A 13,932-nucleotide genomic window follows, 5' to 3' on the forward strand; every position below is an offset into this window, starting at 1 on the left:
GAAAAATTTGATTAATTTTTGAATCTAGATCTGAAAATTGTGGTTAATGATGAAAGCAGTTGCGATTAACATTATATAGGTCCTGCTAATGATTCTGAAAAAAAGCTTAAGCCAAATGCCATTAGGATTAACAAGTTATGAGGTGTATGTACAAAATGGATTTTCACCCCCATGCATGAGGTAGCCACGTGAACAGTACCAGAATAAGGCCCAAAACCACTTAAAATAAGTCGATGCACACTTTGGGATTGGTTTTTTATGCATATGATCAACCAAATTGATTTTATGAAATTTCCTTCAAAAACTTCATGAATGAGCACATGATAATGCAAGTCGGATTCATGCCATGTAATGGATGTTTTGGAAACTACATGTTATGATGAACAAAATGCAAAAAGAGCCAACAAAATTGGAGCCTTGGTTCAAAAGTTATGCCCATTTGAAGTTTTGAACACACTTTGCCATGATTGGATCATATCTCCTCAACCACACATCATAAATCCATGATCTTGGACCTTTTGGAAATGGGAGAGAAAGATCTTCAACTTTCATGTTGGACAAAATTTCATTTGAAGCTTTCTTGATGATGTAAAATTGAGTTGAAGTTGGTCCAAAACCTTTCCATTTTTGGCAATTTCAAATTATAGGTCACTTTCTATTTTGAGAAATTCTTGACCTGACTTCAAATTCTTCATTGTGAGTGTTTGAAATGTCAAATGAGACTTTTTTTAACATGAATGAAGTATCTCTCATCACTTCCCACCTCCAAATCCATAGTTGACTTTGCAGTTGACTTGCAGTTGACTTTTATGGGCCTCAGATGACTTGCACATGCACTGATGAGTTCTAAGCCTTCAACACTTGGCCAAATTGCCTCAAAAGGATCCTTGGGTCATGTAAGCTCATTGGAATCACCCTAGGGCTTTGATCTCATGGAAAATGCTCTTGCTCTCTTGCACAGTTGAATCTCCTGACCAGTCTTGACTGATGACATGCAATGCAATGCTAATGCAATCTTAATGACCTAAAAAATGAAATGAATGTACAAATGGGAGGTGCAAATTTGAGGTGCTACACCTGGATTCATGCTGCCGGTGTTGTTACTTCTACTCTCCACCAGAAGCTCAAATATGAACTAGAAGGTCAGGTCGTCACTGTCTATGGTGAAGAGGATATTTTTATTAGCCACATGTCTACATTTAAGTATGTGGAGATGGATGGCGAGATGCATGAGATGCTGTGTCAGGGCTTTAAAGCTGTAAATATCAGTGAGGTCGTGCCCGAAGCTGTCTTTTCACCTGAGTCTAAGAAGGTCGGGACTTCTATCTCTTCATACAAGCAGGCTGTCGAGGTGGTTAAAGCTGGTAATGCCCAAGGCTGGGGAAAATTTGTGGAGCCAATCATCAAAGAAGACAAATTTGGATTGGGGTATACTCCGGGGTCTCAGAAGAATGAAGCCGGTACTTTCTCCAGCGGGGGTTTGGTTTCTCCCCACATCGTCAATGCTGCAGATGAAGACAAGGCTGATAGCGAATGTGACTTAGATAGTTGGATTCGCCCGTGTGTCCTGGGAGAAAAGCGCAACAATTGGTCGTCTAAAAAAGTCATCCGGGTTACTCTACTGAAAGAGTAATTTTTATTGTTTTCCTTTTATTACATGCATAATAAAGTCTTACACTTTTCCCAAGGTGTAATGACTCATCTGTAGGGCCATCCATTTAGCTGCATTTCACAATAATTTTCATCATCAATAAAGGACAGTTTTTGCAAACAATTTTGTGTTCTCTTTCTTTCAGTTATTTTTTTACTTTAACAGAAAAAAACAATAAAAAGTGGCAATGTTTCTTTTTCGTTGTTTTTCCAAAAAAAAATCTCGTTCTAAGATAATGCATGATCCTCCATCATGCAGAGATGATCACCCGGATCTCACTGCTAACGACACTGCTATGGCCAAGTATGACTTCGACAATCCTATCTATCAAGCCAGAGAAGGGGTTGAGGAAGATTGTGAATTGCCTGAAGAGTTAGCCAGGTTGTTGAAACAGGAGGACCGAGCTATTACACCTTATCAGGAGGTGGTTGAGACCGTCAACATTGGTACTGAAGACGACAAGAAAGAGATTAAGATCGGGGCCAGTCTACGGGCCGAGGTGAAGGTACAATTGACCAGTATGCTTCGTGAGTACGTCGACATCTTTGCTTGGTCCTATCAAGATATGCCAGGTTTGGATACAGACATCGTTGTGCACCGTTGAATGAAGATATGCCGCCGGTGAAGCAGAAGTTACGCCGGACTCATCCTGACATGGCAATGAAAATCAAAGAAGAAGTTCAGAAACAGTGGGACGCAGGGTTTCTCGCTGTGGCCAGTTACCCACCATGGGTTGCCAATATCGTACCAGTACCCAAGAAGGATGGCAAAGTACGAATGTGCGTCGATTACAGGGATCTGAATAGAGCTAGTCCAAAAGACGACTTCCCATTACCTCACATCGATCTTTTGGTTGATAACACAACTCAGTTCTCCGTATATTCTTTCATGGATGGTTTCTCCGGTTATAATCAGATTAGAATGGCACCGGAAGACATGGAGAAAACGACATTCATCACACCGTGGGGTACCTTCTGTTACAAGGTCATGCCTTTAGGGTTGAAGAACGCAGGGGCAACGTACCAACGGGCTATGGTAACACTTTTTCATGATATGATTCACAAGGAGATCGAATGCTATGTGGATGATATGATTGCCAAGTCCCAAACAGAAGAAGAACATCTGGACAATCTGCGGAAGTTGTTTGAACGTCTGAGAAAGTTCAAGTTAAGGCTGAATCCGAACAAGTGCACTTTTGGAGTGCGAACTGGTAAGCTGTTAGGTTTCATTGTAAGTGAAAGAGGAATAGAGGTATACCCTGCGAAAGTAAAAGCTATTCAAGAAATGCCTGCACCTAAAACAGAAAGAGAGGTTCGTGGCTTCCTGGGCAGATTGAACTACATTTCAAGGTTCATATCTAATCATACAGCCACATGCGAGCCATTGTTCAAAATGCTGAGAAAAGAGCAAGATGTCAGGTGGAATGATGATTGTCAGAAAGCCTTTGAAAGAATAAAAGGGTATTTGCAGGAGCCCCCGATTCTAATGCCTCTAGTAGAGGGAAGACCGTTGATCATGTACTTGACTGTGTTAGAAAGGTCAATGGGTTGTGTGCTCGGTCAGCATGACGAGTCAGGTCGAAAAGAGCATGCAATATACTACCTTAGCAAAAAGTTTACCGACTGTGAACAAAGATACTCACTACTCGAGAAAACTTGTTGCGCTTTGGCATGGGCTGCTCGCCGACTAAGACAGTATATGTTGACTCACACGACTCTATTGATATCAAAGATGGATCCAGTCAAGTACATTTTTGAAAAGCCAACGCTTACCGGAAGGGTTGCTAGGTGGCAAATGATACTGACAGAGTATGACATTCAATATACTTCACAAAAAGCCATCAAAGGAAGTGTCTTGTCAGACTATCTTGCAGAGCAACCGATTGATGATTACCAACCTATGAGGTTGGACTTTCCTGATGAGGACATCATGTTTCTCAAATCGAAAGATTGCGAGGAACCACCCCCGGAGGAGTGGCCTGACCCTAAATCCAAATGGATTATGATGTTTGATGGGGCGGTCAACATCAATGGTCGCGGAGTTAGTGCAGTGTTGATCATGCCGGAGGGGGTTCATATGCCATTTTGTGCCAGAATAACTTTTCCCTGCACCAACAATGAAGCCGAATACGAAGCTTGTATCCTAGGACTTGAGAAAGCCATCAACCTACGGATTAAAACCCTGGATGTATTTGGGGATTCAACTTTGGTCATCAATCAAACCAACGGGAAATGGTATACACATCAGCCTCATTTGCTTCCTTACAGAGACTACACGAGAAGATTGTTGACTTTCTTTACGACGGTGAAGCTGCATTACATTCCTCGTGAAGAAAACCAATTTGCTGATGCTTTGGCTACCTTGTCTTCGATGATTAAGGTGCTATGTTGGAACTACATACCAAGAATTGATGTATCTCGGCTTCATATACCCGCCTATGTGTTTGCTGCCGATGCAGTATCCGATGATAAGCCGTGGTATCATGACATCAAGCATTTCCTGAAGAGTCAAGAGTACCCAGCTGGGGCGTCTTCGAGTGATAAGAAGACGTTGAGGAGGCTAGCCGATAGCTTCTTTCTGAACCCGGATGATACTCTGTACAAGCGAAATTTCAACATGGTCTTGCTCATATGTGTGGACAAGCAGGAAGCGGACATGTTAATGCAAGAAGTACATGAGAGATCTTTCGGTACCTATGCCGGAGGACACGCAATGGCTAATAAGTTGTTAAGATCGGGATATTATTGGTTAACAATGGAGGCAGACTGTTGTGCATACGCCCGAAAGTGTCACAAGTGCCAGATTTACGCAAATAAAGTGCATATCCCTCCAAGCCCATTGAATGTCATGTCGTCACCTTGGCCTTTTGCAATGTGGGGAATTGATATGATTGGCAAGATCGAACCGACTGCTTCCAACGGCCATAGATTCATTTTGGTCGCTATTGATTACTTCACTAAGTGGGTGGAAGCAGCATCCTATGCGAATGTTACGAAGCAGGTGGTAGCCAGATTTCTGAAAAGAGACATCATATGCAGATACGGAGTTCTCGAGCGGATCATTATTGATAATGGTTCGAATCTCAATAACAAAATGATGGCAGAGCTTTGCCAGAACTTCAAAATCGAGCATCACAATTCTTCTCCTTATAGGCCAAAGATGAATGGCGCTGTTGAGGCAGCTAACAAGAATATTAAGAAGATTGTGCAAAAGAAGGTGGTAACATACAAGGACTGACATGAGTTGTTACCGTTTGCATTACATGGGTATCGAACTTCAATTAAAACATCCACTGGGGCAACACCTTATCAGCTTGTATACGGCATAGAAGCAGTTCTTCTGGTTGAAGTCGAAATTCCTTCTTTACGGGTCCTGATGGATGTTAAGCTGGACGAAGCAGAATGGGTCCGTTCTCGATACAATCAGCTGAGCCTAGTTGAGGAAAAGAGACGAATGAAGAGAGCATTTGATCAGAAAGTGCGCCCTCGAGAGTATCAAGTCGGTGAATTGGTACTCAAAAGAATTCTTCCTCCCAACACAGATCACAGGGGCAAATGGACACCGAATTAAGAGGGTCCATACGTGGTTAAAAGGGTTCTCTCTGGAGGAGCTTTGATGCTAACAACCATGGATGGCGAAGACTTCCCATCCCCTGTCAACTCAGACGCAGTTAAAAAATACTTCGCATAATTGACCCGCTGGACAAAAGAAAAAGAGTCTAGGCAAAAAAGGGCATCCCGACGAACAAAAAAAAACAGATTAAAGAGGTTCGGGCAAAAATTAGGGATATAAAAATATAAAAAAATGTACACCCGGTGAGTCGAAAACCCAAAAGGGCGGCTCAGGCAAAAAAGGGTATCCCGGTGGATCGAAAACCCAAAGGGGCGGTCCACGCAAAAGAGGGAATAAGCGAATGACTACAATCTGAGTTCATCCGTGTTATATCACCGTTTCATTCAATCCGGCAATCTCCGAAGGTTAAAGATCGACTAATCATCCACTTCAGAAAGCCAGATGAGCAAAGCGTCTTGAGGTCATACGAGCCATTGCAGAGTCGAAACTCAGTGGGACCCCGTATCCACATTGCCATTAGGACAGTTTTCTTTTTTTCAATTTATAGCGATCGCCTCTTTTCAGGGATCAGCTTCCTGATGTACTCGCCTATTCCTGGCACAAATTTTTCAATATAAAAGTCGAATATTCAGTTAAAGAGCCTCTTATTTTTCATTTATCAGTTTGATTGCAAAAGATGTCTGAATTCTTGATAAAACATATTTCATCTGAACATAATGGTGGCTTTTGCAGATGATTTGCACAGGAAAACAGTTAAAATTACTTTGAATGTGCTTAATCCCGGACAGTGAATTCAAACCGAGTAATATCCCGGGACATACGTGTGTGATTGCAGGTCACAGGAACCGGATGCCGAGTCATGAATCCTCATCCCCAAGCGGTTGACAAAGTCTCTCCTCAGCAGAGCATGTCCCCCAGTAGAGTTGCACCTTGTATCCCCAACAACAGTGGAGTAGTTGCATACCCAACAGACAAGAGGGTGGTGTTCCCAGTGTTCATCTCATTCCCCAACAGATTATTTTTAACATATTTGTTTTGATCCTCAGCCTGAGGATGATTAGCAAGTTCATATCCCCAGCAAAGGTCGATTCCTATGACATTTCCCCAGGAAGTGCCTTCCCCACAGACTCTCCTCGCAGAGCCTCGCCAAACAAAGTTCCCATAGTTGATACTCCCCTAGAAGGTCAACGTTTCAAAAAAGAGAAAAGAAGCCGATTTATTTTCGGTGTCTCATTGGTCCCGGCAGACGGATCATTCCCCATAGAGCATTCAAGGATTGGTACAACGATTCATCCCCTACCGGAGTTTGTTTCCCCAAGCAGATTTCTTTTTGCACCATGCATAACATTTGCATTTGCATGCATATCAAGCATACACATAAGCTGATAAACAGGTTTTTCAAAGTAGACTGAAGAATTACTTTACAACCAAAGTCATGAGATCCAGCCAGAGAATCAAGTGTGAGTGATCCAGCATGAGGGTCATTTCGAAGATTCAGCCTGAGAATCGTTTTCCAATGAGCCAGCCTAAGGTTTAATTTGAAGATTCAGCCAGAGAGTCGCCCACAAGCGTTATTTCCCCAGCAAGCCAGCTAGGGAAGTAGTTTGACAACTCAACAGAAAATCAACCTACAAGAGGATCCAGCCCGCAGATCGCAATTTAAAAAAACAAAAGTCTAATTGAAGAGTCGTTACAACATGTTCTAGCCTGAAGAATATGTACGAAGCCCAAAAAGTGGAATATTCTCGAAGCTGCATATCTAACAAGAAGATTGGGTGTAGATTAGCGCATGCCTCAGATGCGAGATCCTGATGATGGGAATTTATCATCAAAACAATCCAGATCTAGCAAGAAGATCGAAGTCAGGTCTAGCCCGAAGACCGGAAATAGATTCAGCCAGAGAATCAAAGAGAATGGATTCAGCCAGAGAATCGAAACAAAGAAGATCTAGCCAGAAGATCAAAGTAGATCTAGCCAGAAGATCGAAGTCAGGTCTAGCTCGAAGACCGGAAATAGATTTAGCCAGAGAATCAAAGAGATTAGATCCAGCCCGAGGATCAAAATCGTATCCAGCCCGAGGATCAAAATTTATATCCGGCCCGAGGATCAAAATTGAGTATAGGTTCAGCCAGAGGATCGAAACTCCAGATTAAGTCAGAAGACTGATTCAGATTCAGCCAAAGGATCAAAAAAATAAAAATAAAAAAATAATTAAAAAAAAACAGCGCGGTGTATTTCAGCGTTTTTTGTGGTGTTCTTAGAGTGCAAATTTTTGGTCTGTTGATAACATGAAATAATATCACATTTTTGGACTCGATTTAATTAAATTATATTATTATTTGTTTCGATTTATTTTATATCATTCGATATTACTTGGTATTTTCCTTCTATTCATCTCAGGTAACGTTATTTGAAGCATACGTGAAAAAGAAAGAAAAGGAGGTGCAAAAAGATGATGAGAAGCAATTCCACTAAAGCCCAACCCACAATCTACAAGGGAGAAGCGCTGTGAGGCTGTGACGAGCACCACGCATGGTGTGACGAGCGTCACGCCCTGCTACTTTGTGTTACGAGCGTAACACATGGTGTGACGAACGTCACACCCCACTCCTATATTTTTGGCTTTTGACGCGTAATAGAGGCACGTTGAGCCTATTCTTCCGCTTGACTCGTTGAAACGTGAAGGTTACTTACTGAAGGAATATTTCGGAAACGGTTACAAAAGGGATTAATATAAATAGGACCAATTATGGAACCCTAGAGGTCTCTCTCAATTTTCCAGTTGCCAAAATCCACTCTGGCCAAACTTTCTTACCAGGGGCCTCCCATGAGGCAGAGTGGAGTGGTAGTGAAAGCTTTTGATGGATCGAGGAAAACTATGATTGACAAAGTTGAACTCCCAATCAAGATTGGACCTAGTGATTTCCAGATCACTTTCCAGGTCATGGATATCCATCCATCAAATAGCTTCTTACTTGGCAGACCATGGATTCACGAGGCAGGCGCCGTGACATCCACCCTACACTTGAAGTTGAAATTCGTTAAGAATAAAAAGTTGGTGGTGATAGGGGGAGAGAAGGCTCTCTTGGTTATCCATTTATCTTCCTTTTCCTATATAAATGCTGAGGATGAGGTTAGGACTCTGTTCCAAGCCTTATCCATTATTGAGCCTTCAAGAAAAGGACCTTCTTCATTTGCTTCCTACAATGATGCGAAGTTGGTCATTGAGCATGGTGCAACTACTGGTTTAGGACAAATGATCAAGCTGTAAGATAATAAATCCCGGGCTGGCATAAGGTATTCTTCAGGCATTTCCAACGAGCGTGGGATGTTCTAGAGTGGTGGTTTTATTGACACAGCTGAAGACCAAGAGGCTGCTGCTATAAAGGAAGATGATAAAGAGGAAGATCTGAGCAACTTTGTCATTCCTTGAGGAATCTGCAATAATTGGGTCGTTGTTGATGTTCCAACAGTTATCCACAAGTCCAGGTAATGTGTTCACTTTTGTTTAAAAACCCTTCTCTCATGCCAAAGGGAGAAGTGATGACATTGTTGGCACATTAATACAATGATATTCATTCAAAAATTACATGTTAAATGTTTGTTTTTTCCAAATTATTTTCCCTTTTTCCAAATTATTTTCCCTGTTTGTTTTTTTCCTTGTTTGAACTCTGAAATCTCTTTTATACTCAAAATCATTATGCGGGTTGATCAAACCCATTGAACATAATGATCCAATGCCATCTCCCAACTTTGAATTCCCTGTATTTGAGGCCGAAGAAGATGATATTGAAGAGATTCCTGATGAGATTACCCATCTGCTTGAGCACGAAGAGAAGATCATTCAACCGCATCTTGAGAATCTGGAAACAGTCAACTTGGGTTCTGAAGATTGTTTTCATGAAGTGAAGATTGGGGCACTCCTGGAAGAATCAGTGAAGAAGGGGTTGATTGAGTTGCTACAAGAATATGTCGACGTCTTTGCCTGGTCGGATGAAAACATGCTTGGTCTAGATACTGATATCGTGCAATATTTCCTGCCTTTGAAGCCTGAGTATGTGTCTGTGAAGCAGAAGCTCATAAGAACTCATCCTGATATGGCAGTGAAGATTAAAGAAGAAGTTCAGAAGCAAATTGATGCGGGGTTTCTGGTGACTTCTACATATCCTCAATGGGTGGCCAATATTGTGTCCGTGCCTAAGAAAGATGGAAAAGTTCGAATGTGTGTTGACTATCGTGACTTGAATAAAGCTAGTCTGAAAGATGATTTTGCTCTATCACACATTGATATGTTGGTAGATAATACAGCTAAATTCAATGTCTTCTCATTTATGGACGAATTTTCCGATTATAACCAGATTAAAATGGCACCCGAGGATATGGAGAAGACAACATTCATCACACCTTGGGGAACATTCTGTTATCGAGTGATGCCCTTCGGTTTGAAGAACACCGGAGCCACATATCAACGAGCTATGACTACCTTATTTCATGATATGATGCATAAGGAGATCGAGGTATAGGTTGACGATATGATTGCAAAGTCGAGAACGGAAGTTGAACATGTTGAGAACTTGTTGAAGCTTTTTTAGCGTTTAAGGAAGTACAAACTCCGCTTGAATCCGAACAAGTGTACATTTGGAGTCCGTTCCGGCAAGTTATTGGGCTTTATTGTCAGTGAAAGAGGTATTGAAGTTGATCCTGCCAAGGTCAAAGCAATACAAGAAATGCCTACGCCCAGATTTATATCCCACATGACTGCCACATGTGCGCCTATATTCAAGCTCATCCGGAAATATCAACGTCATGATTGGACCGAGGATTTCCAGAAAGCCTTTAACATTATCAAAGAGTATCTGTCAGAGCCTCCGATTCTGTCTCCGCCTGTTGAAGGGAGACAATTGATTATGTACTTAACTGTGCTTGATGACTCTATGGGTTGTGTATTGGGTCAGCAAGATGAATCAGAGAAGAAGGAATATGCTATATACTACTTGAGTAAGAAGTTCACTAATTGTGAGTCTCGATACTCAATGCTTGAGAAGACATGTTGTGCTTTGGCTTGGGTCGCTAAACGTTTACGCCAGTATATGTTAAATCATACAACTTGGTTGATATCAAAAGTGGATCCAATCAAGTATATCTTTGAGAAGCCTGCTTTAATTGGGAGGATTGCCCGTGAGCAGATGTTGTTGTCTAAGTATGACATTGAGTATCGAGCTCAGAAAGCTATTAAAGGTAGTATCTTGGCTGATCACTTGGCACATCAACCAATTGAGGTATATCAGTTTGTTCAGTACGACTTTCCGGATGAGGAGATTCGGTATTTGAAGATGAAAGATTGCGATGAGCCTACGCTCGATGAAGGGCCAGAGCCTGGTCTCTGATGGGGTATGATGTTCGATGGCGCTGTTGTCGCAACCTGAAAAATCAATCAGTGCGAAAAAAAACAACCGGCGAAAAATAAATGACAGAAGAGTCGCCACCGTGCGTTATTTATCCCAAAGGAGGGAAAGGAAACGCTCGAAGTAAACCTGGAAAAAGGAAAGGAAAAGACTAGGTCTCGCAATCAAATCTTCGGTTCGGGAGTCGGTTATGCGAAGGGAAGGTATTAGCATCCCTACGCATCCGTAGTACTCTACGGGATCCACTTTTGTTGTTCTTGTCTAAAGGGTGTGGGTTTATCTAATGTACTATTTACTAAAAGAGGGGTCAAAAGAAAATGACTTGCACGGATGTCGCATCCACTGCATACGTATCTCATCTGAATATGAGAATCAGAGTTTTCGTAGCTCGGCTACCTATGGGTTAAGGGTTAGTGTGCTCGGTAAGACATCGCGTCTTATGCCTACGTATCTCATCTGGAATGAGAATTAGAGCAACATGTAGTTCAGCGAACTACGGGTTTGTGTTTTTTGGTGAACGACGTTACTACGGAATCTACCGGATGCTCGACCTTTGGAGACTTACTCGTCTGTAGTAGAAGGAGTTAACGTGTTGAGTTTGTTTGCGTTTTAGGAACGCTCATGCAAAAAGGAAGTCCTAGACGAAGGAACAGTGCTACCTTAATTGACATGCATACGAGAGACTAATAGGGAGACGATCACATCACACAAAACATGTATCTTAAAATAAACACACCAGCAAGGGGCTCAAACATACATGGGTAGCGTGTCGCATTACGCGAAAAACCGGCGGGAAAACGAAACAACAGAGCCGCCACCGTGCGTTATTTATCCCAAAAGAGGGAAAGGAAACGCTCGAAGTAAACCTGGAAAAGACATGGTCTCGCGACCAGAGAAAGATGGGATCGGGAGTCGGTTATGCGAAGGGAAGGTATTAGCACCCCTACGCATCCGTCGTACTCGACGGGATCCACGCACAAAAGAATAGACGAAAGGTTGCTAGAAACTGCTCAAACACTGCACAAACTGGAAGGAAACACAGATGAAGGACGGAAGAAGGTAACTCGATAGGATATCGCATCCTGGTCGTACATAGTTTGTCACACAAACATCAGAGTCAACGTAGTTCGGGGGAAAGCGAAACGTGCTCGCTAGGATGTCGCACCTTATGCATACGTATCTTCTCTAACTAGAGTAAGAATCAGAGCACTCGTAGCTCGGCTAACGCACGCTGTCATACCCAGATTTTGGCCCTGAATTTTTCTTCCCATCAATCACTCGTTTGCATTCTTTCTTCACTCACACTTCATCCTCAGTTTATTATCGGGGAACGGTTTGATTACAATGCTATTGAGTCCCAAACATAGGATTTTGCGGAGGGTAGCATGTTTTAAGGGTTGATCTGCATTTGAATCTTAAGGTTTCTGATATATTTTTCAAAATATGGATGGAGTGCTTTTCTAGTCAAGTTGCCACAAGTTTTGTTTGTTTTCATTTCGAGAATTGCTCAACTGGCAATTCCTCATACTTGGAGAATTTCTTCCGGATTCCTTTGTTAATTGTACTTAATTGCCCATTCTCCTTTAATGACCAGCACAGTCTGTGTGATGCATTGTTTTGTCTGAGAGAAGTGCCGCATCTTTAAGGAAAATGTACAATGCATTGCTGACCCAATATCCAGTCTAAACATCTGAACAATCCACATTCCATTTCATTTCTCCCTTCAACATTGTGATTTTTGAACCATGGTGTTCCTAGTTTCTCCTCATTGACAATTGGTTCACCTTTACGCATGCAGTATTCGAGTATTTTCTGTTGTTGTTATCATCTGCACAATTTTAGTGTTTCCCGTGAATTATTATGGTTATGACAGGATACGCAAGGACCTACCTTTTGAGTCACTGGAAGCCTTTACCATTGAGAATGTCCAGGAAGGATCCAAATAGCTTTGGACTCATTGTCTTGCATTATACATCATATCATTGACAACATGCTCACTTCTTTACTTTGAATACAAGAGCATTACTAATTTATGCCTAGGACATGTCACTGGATTGCCTCCAAAACCAAGTCAGTTTGCAATTCTTGTCCGAGGAATACCTTGGTCCTCCGAGGATTCATACTGCGAAGCCGTGAAGAAGTTTTTCACATATTACCACCCAACAACATATTTGTCACACCAAATAGTGTATAAGCGTGATGCTGTTGAGAAGATAAAGGTCAGAGGAGAGTGGGCAATGTTACTTTTGTGGGGGAACCAATAGTTCTAGGATTATTGCAAATGAAACGGATAGTATACATTCGAGAAGAGGCATACTTATTTTAAAAAAAAAAAAGTTTAACATGTGTGATCCAAGCAGATTTCCAAGTCACACTTCTTACAATTTCTGGTTCAGCAGTGATGTCTTCAAAACATGAAAATATAACGGTTACATTAATTTATGCGGTAGTTATACAGGCATACAGACGCAACACAAGACAACGCTAGAACCACCCACATGGCACTCATCAACAACTTCTGGATTCTCTCCATCCTTCTCCTCCTCATCGCTTCCCCACTCCTCCAAGTTGTTAGGTGTCAGTCAGATGAAGTTGCAGAGGATGCTGGTGAAGTTGAATGACATCGGAATTGTTGGTGATGAAACCGACGATGCTCAAGACTTTGGGGATGGAGGCTTTCCTTCTGCTCCGGGAGTTGATACCATCTGTGTCTTCCTTAAGAATATTGCAAGATTGGTAAAAGGTGGTGAAGAGGCAGAGCTGCTTGTTGGTCTAAAAAAAAATGATGGGCAGTCAAGTTTGAATGTCATCGCTATTAAGGCTAGTTTCCCATACATATTTTTTGTCAGCAAGTTCTTGCAACCTGGACCGTTTGATCTTGTGGGCACCATTGTCTATGAGATGGACCAACACCCATACCAAAACACCTTCTTTAATGGAGCAATTGAAGTTGTTGAACCTGGTGTTTTATTCAGCATGGAATTTGCTCTTCTTTTTACTCTTGGAACTGCACTTCTTGTCCTGCTGGGGCTATGGATTAATGGTCAAATACAAAACCTTAAGGAACCAGAACTCCTCCAGCCGGAAGAACAACCGTGACAGTAAGAACAACCTGCAATAAAACATATCCAAAAAAAGGCCATTCAGTTTTGATTAAAGAAGGAATACAGCAGAAAGATATCATCTCTTGGAACACAATGTCAGCTGGTTATGCTAGGCATGGATTTGGCAGACAGGCTTTACCGGTGTTTGATTCAATGAAGATAGCAGGTTTTATACCTGACGAAATTACCATGGAAAATT

At 41.9% G+C, this 13,932-nt stretch overlaps 1 pseudogene; it reads left to right on the plus strand.

Moving 5' to 3' along the window:
- The first annotated feature begins 13,127 nt into the window (after positions 1 to 13,127).
- Positions 13,128 to 13,728, plus strand: LOC127121904 (translocon-associated protein subunit alpha-like; annotated as a pseudogene).
- Positions 13,729 to 13,932: the final 204 nt, after the last annotated feature.

Source organism: Lathyrus oleraceus, chromosome 2, assembly GCF_024323335.1.
Source record: "Lathyrus oleraceus cultivar Zhongwan6 chromosome 2, CAAS_Psat_ZW6_1.0, whole genome shotgun sequence".
NCBI classification, from domain to species: Eukaryota; Viridiplantae; Streptophyta; class Magnoliopsida; order Fabales; family Fabaceae; genus Lathyrus; species Lathyrus oleraceus.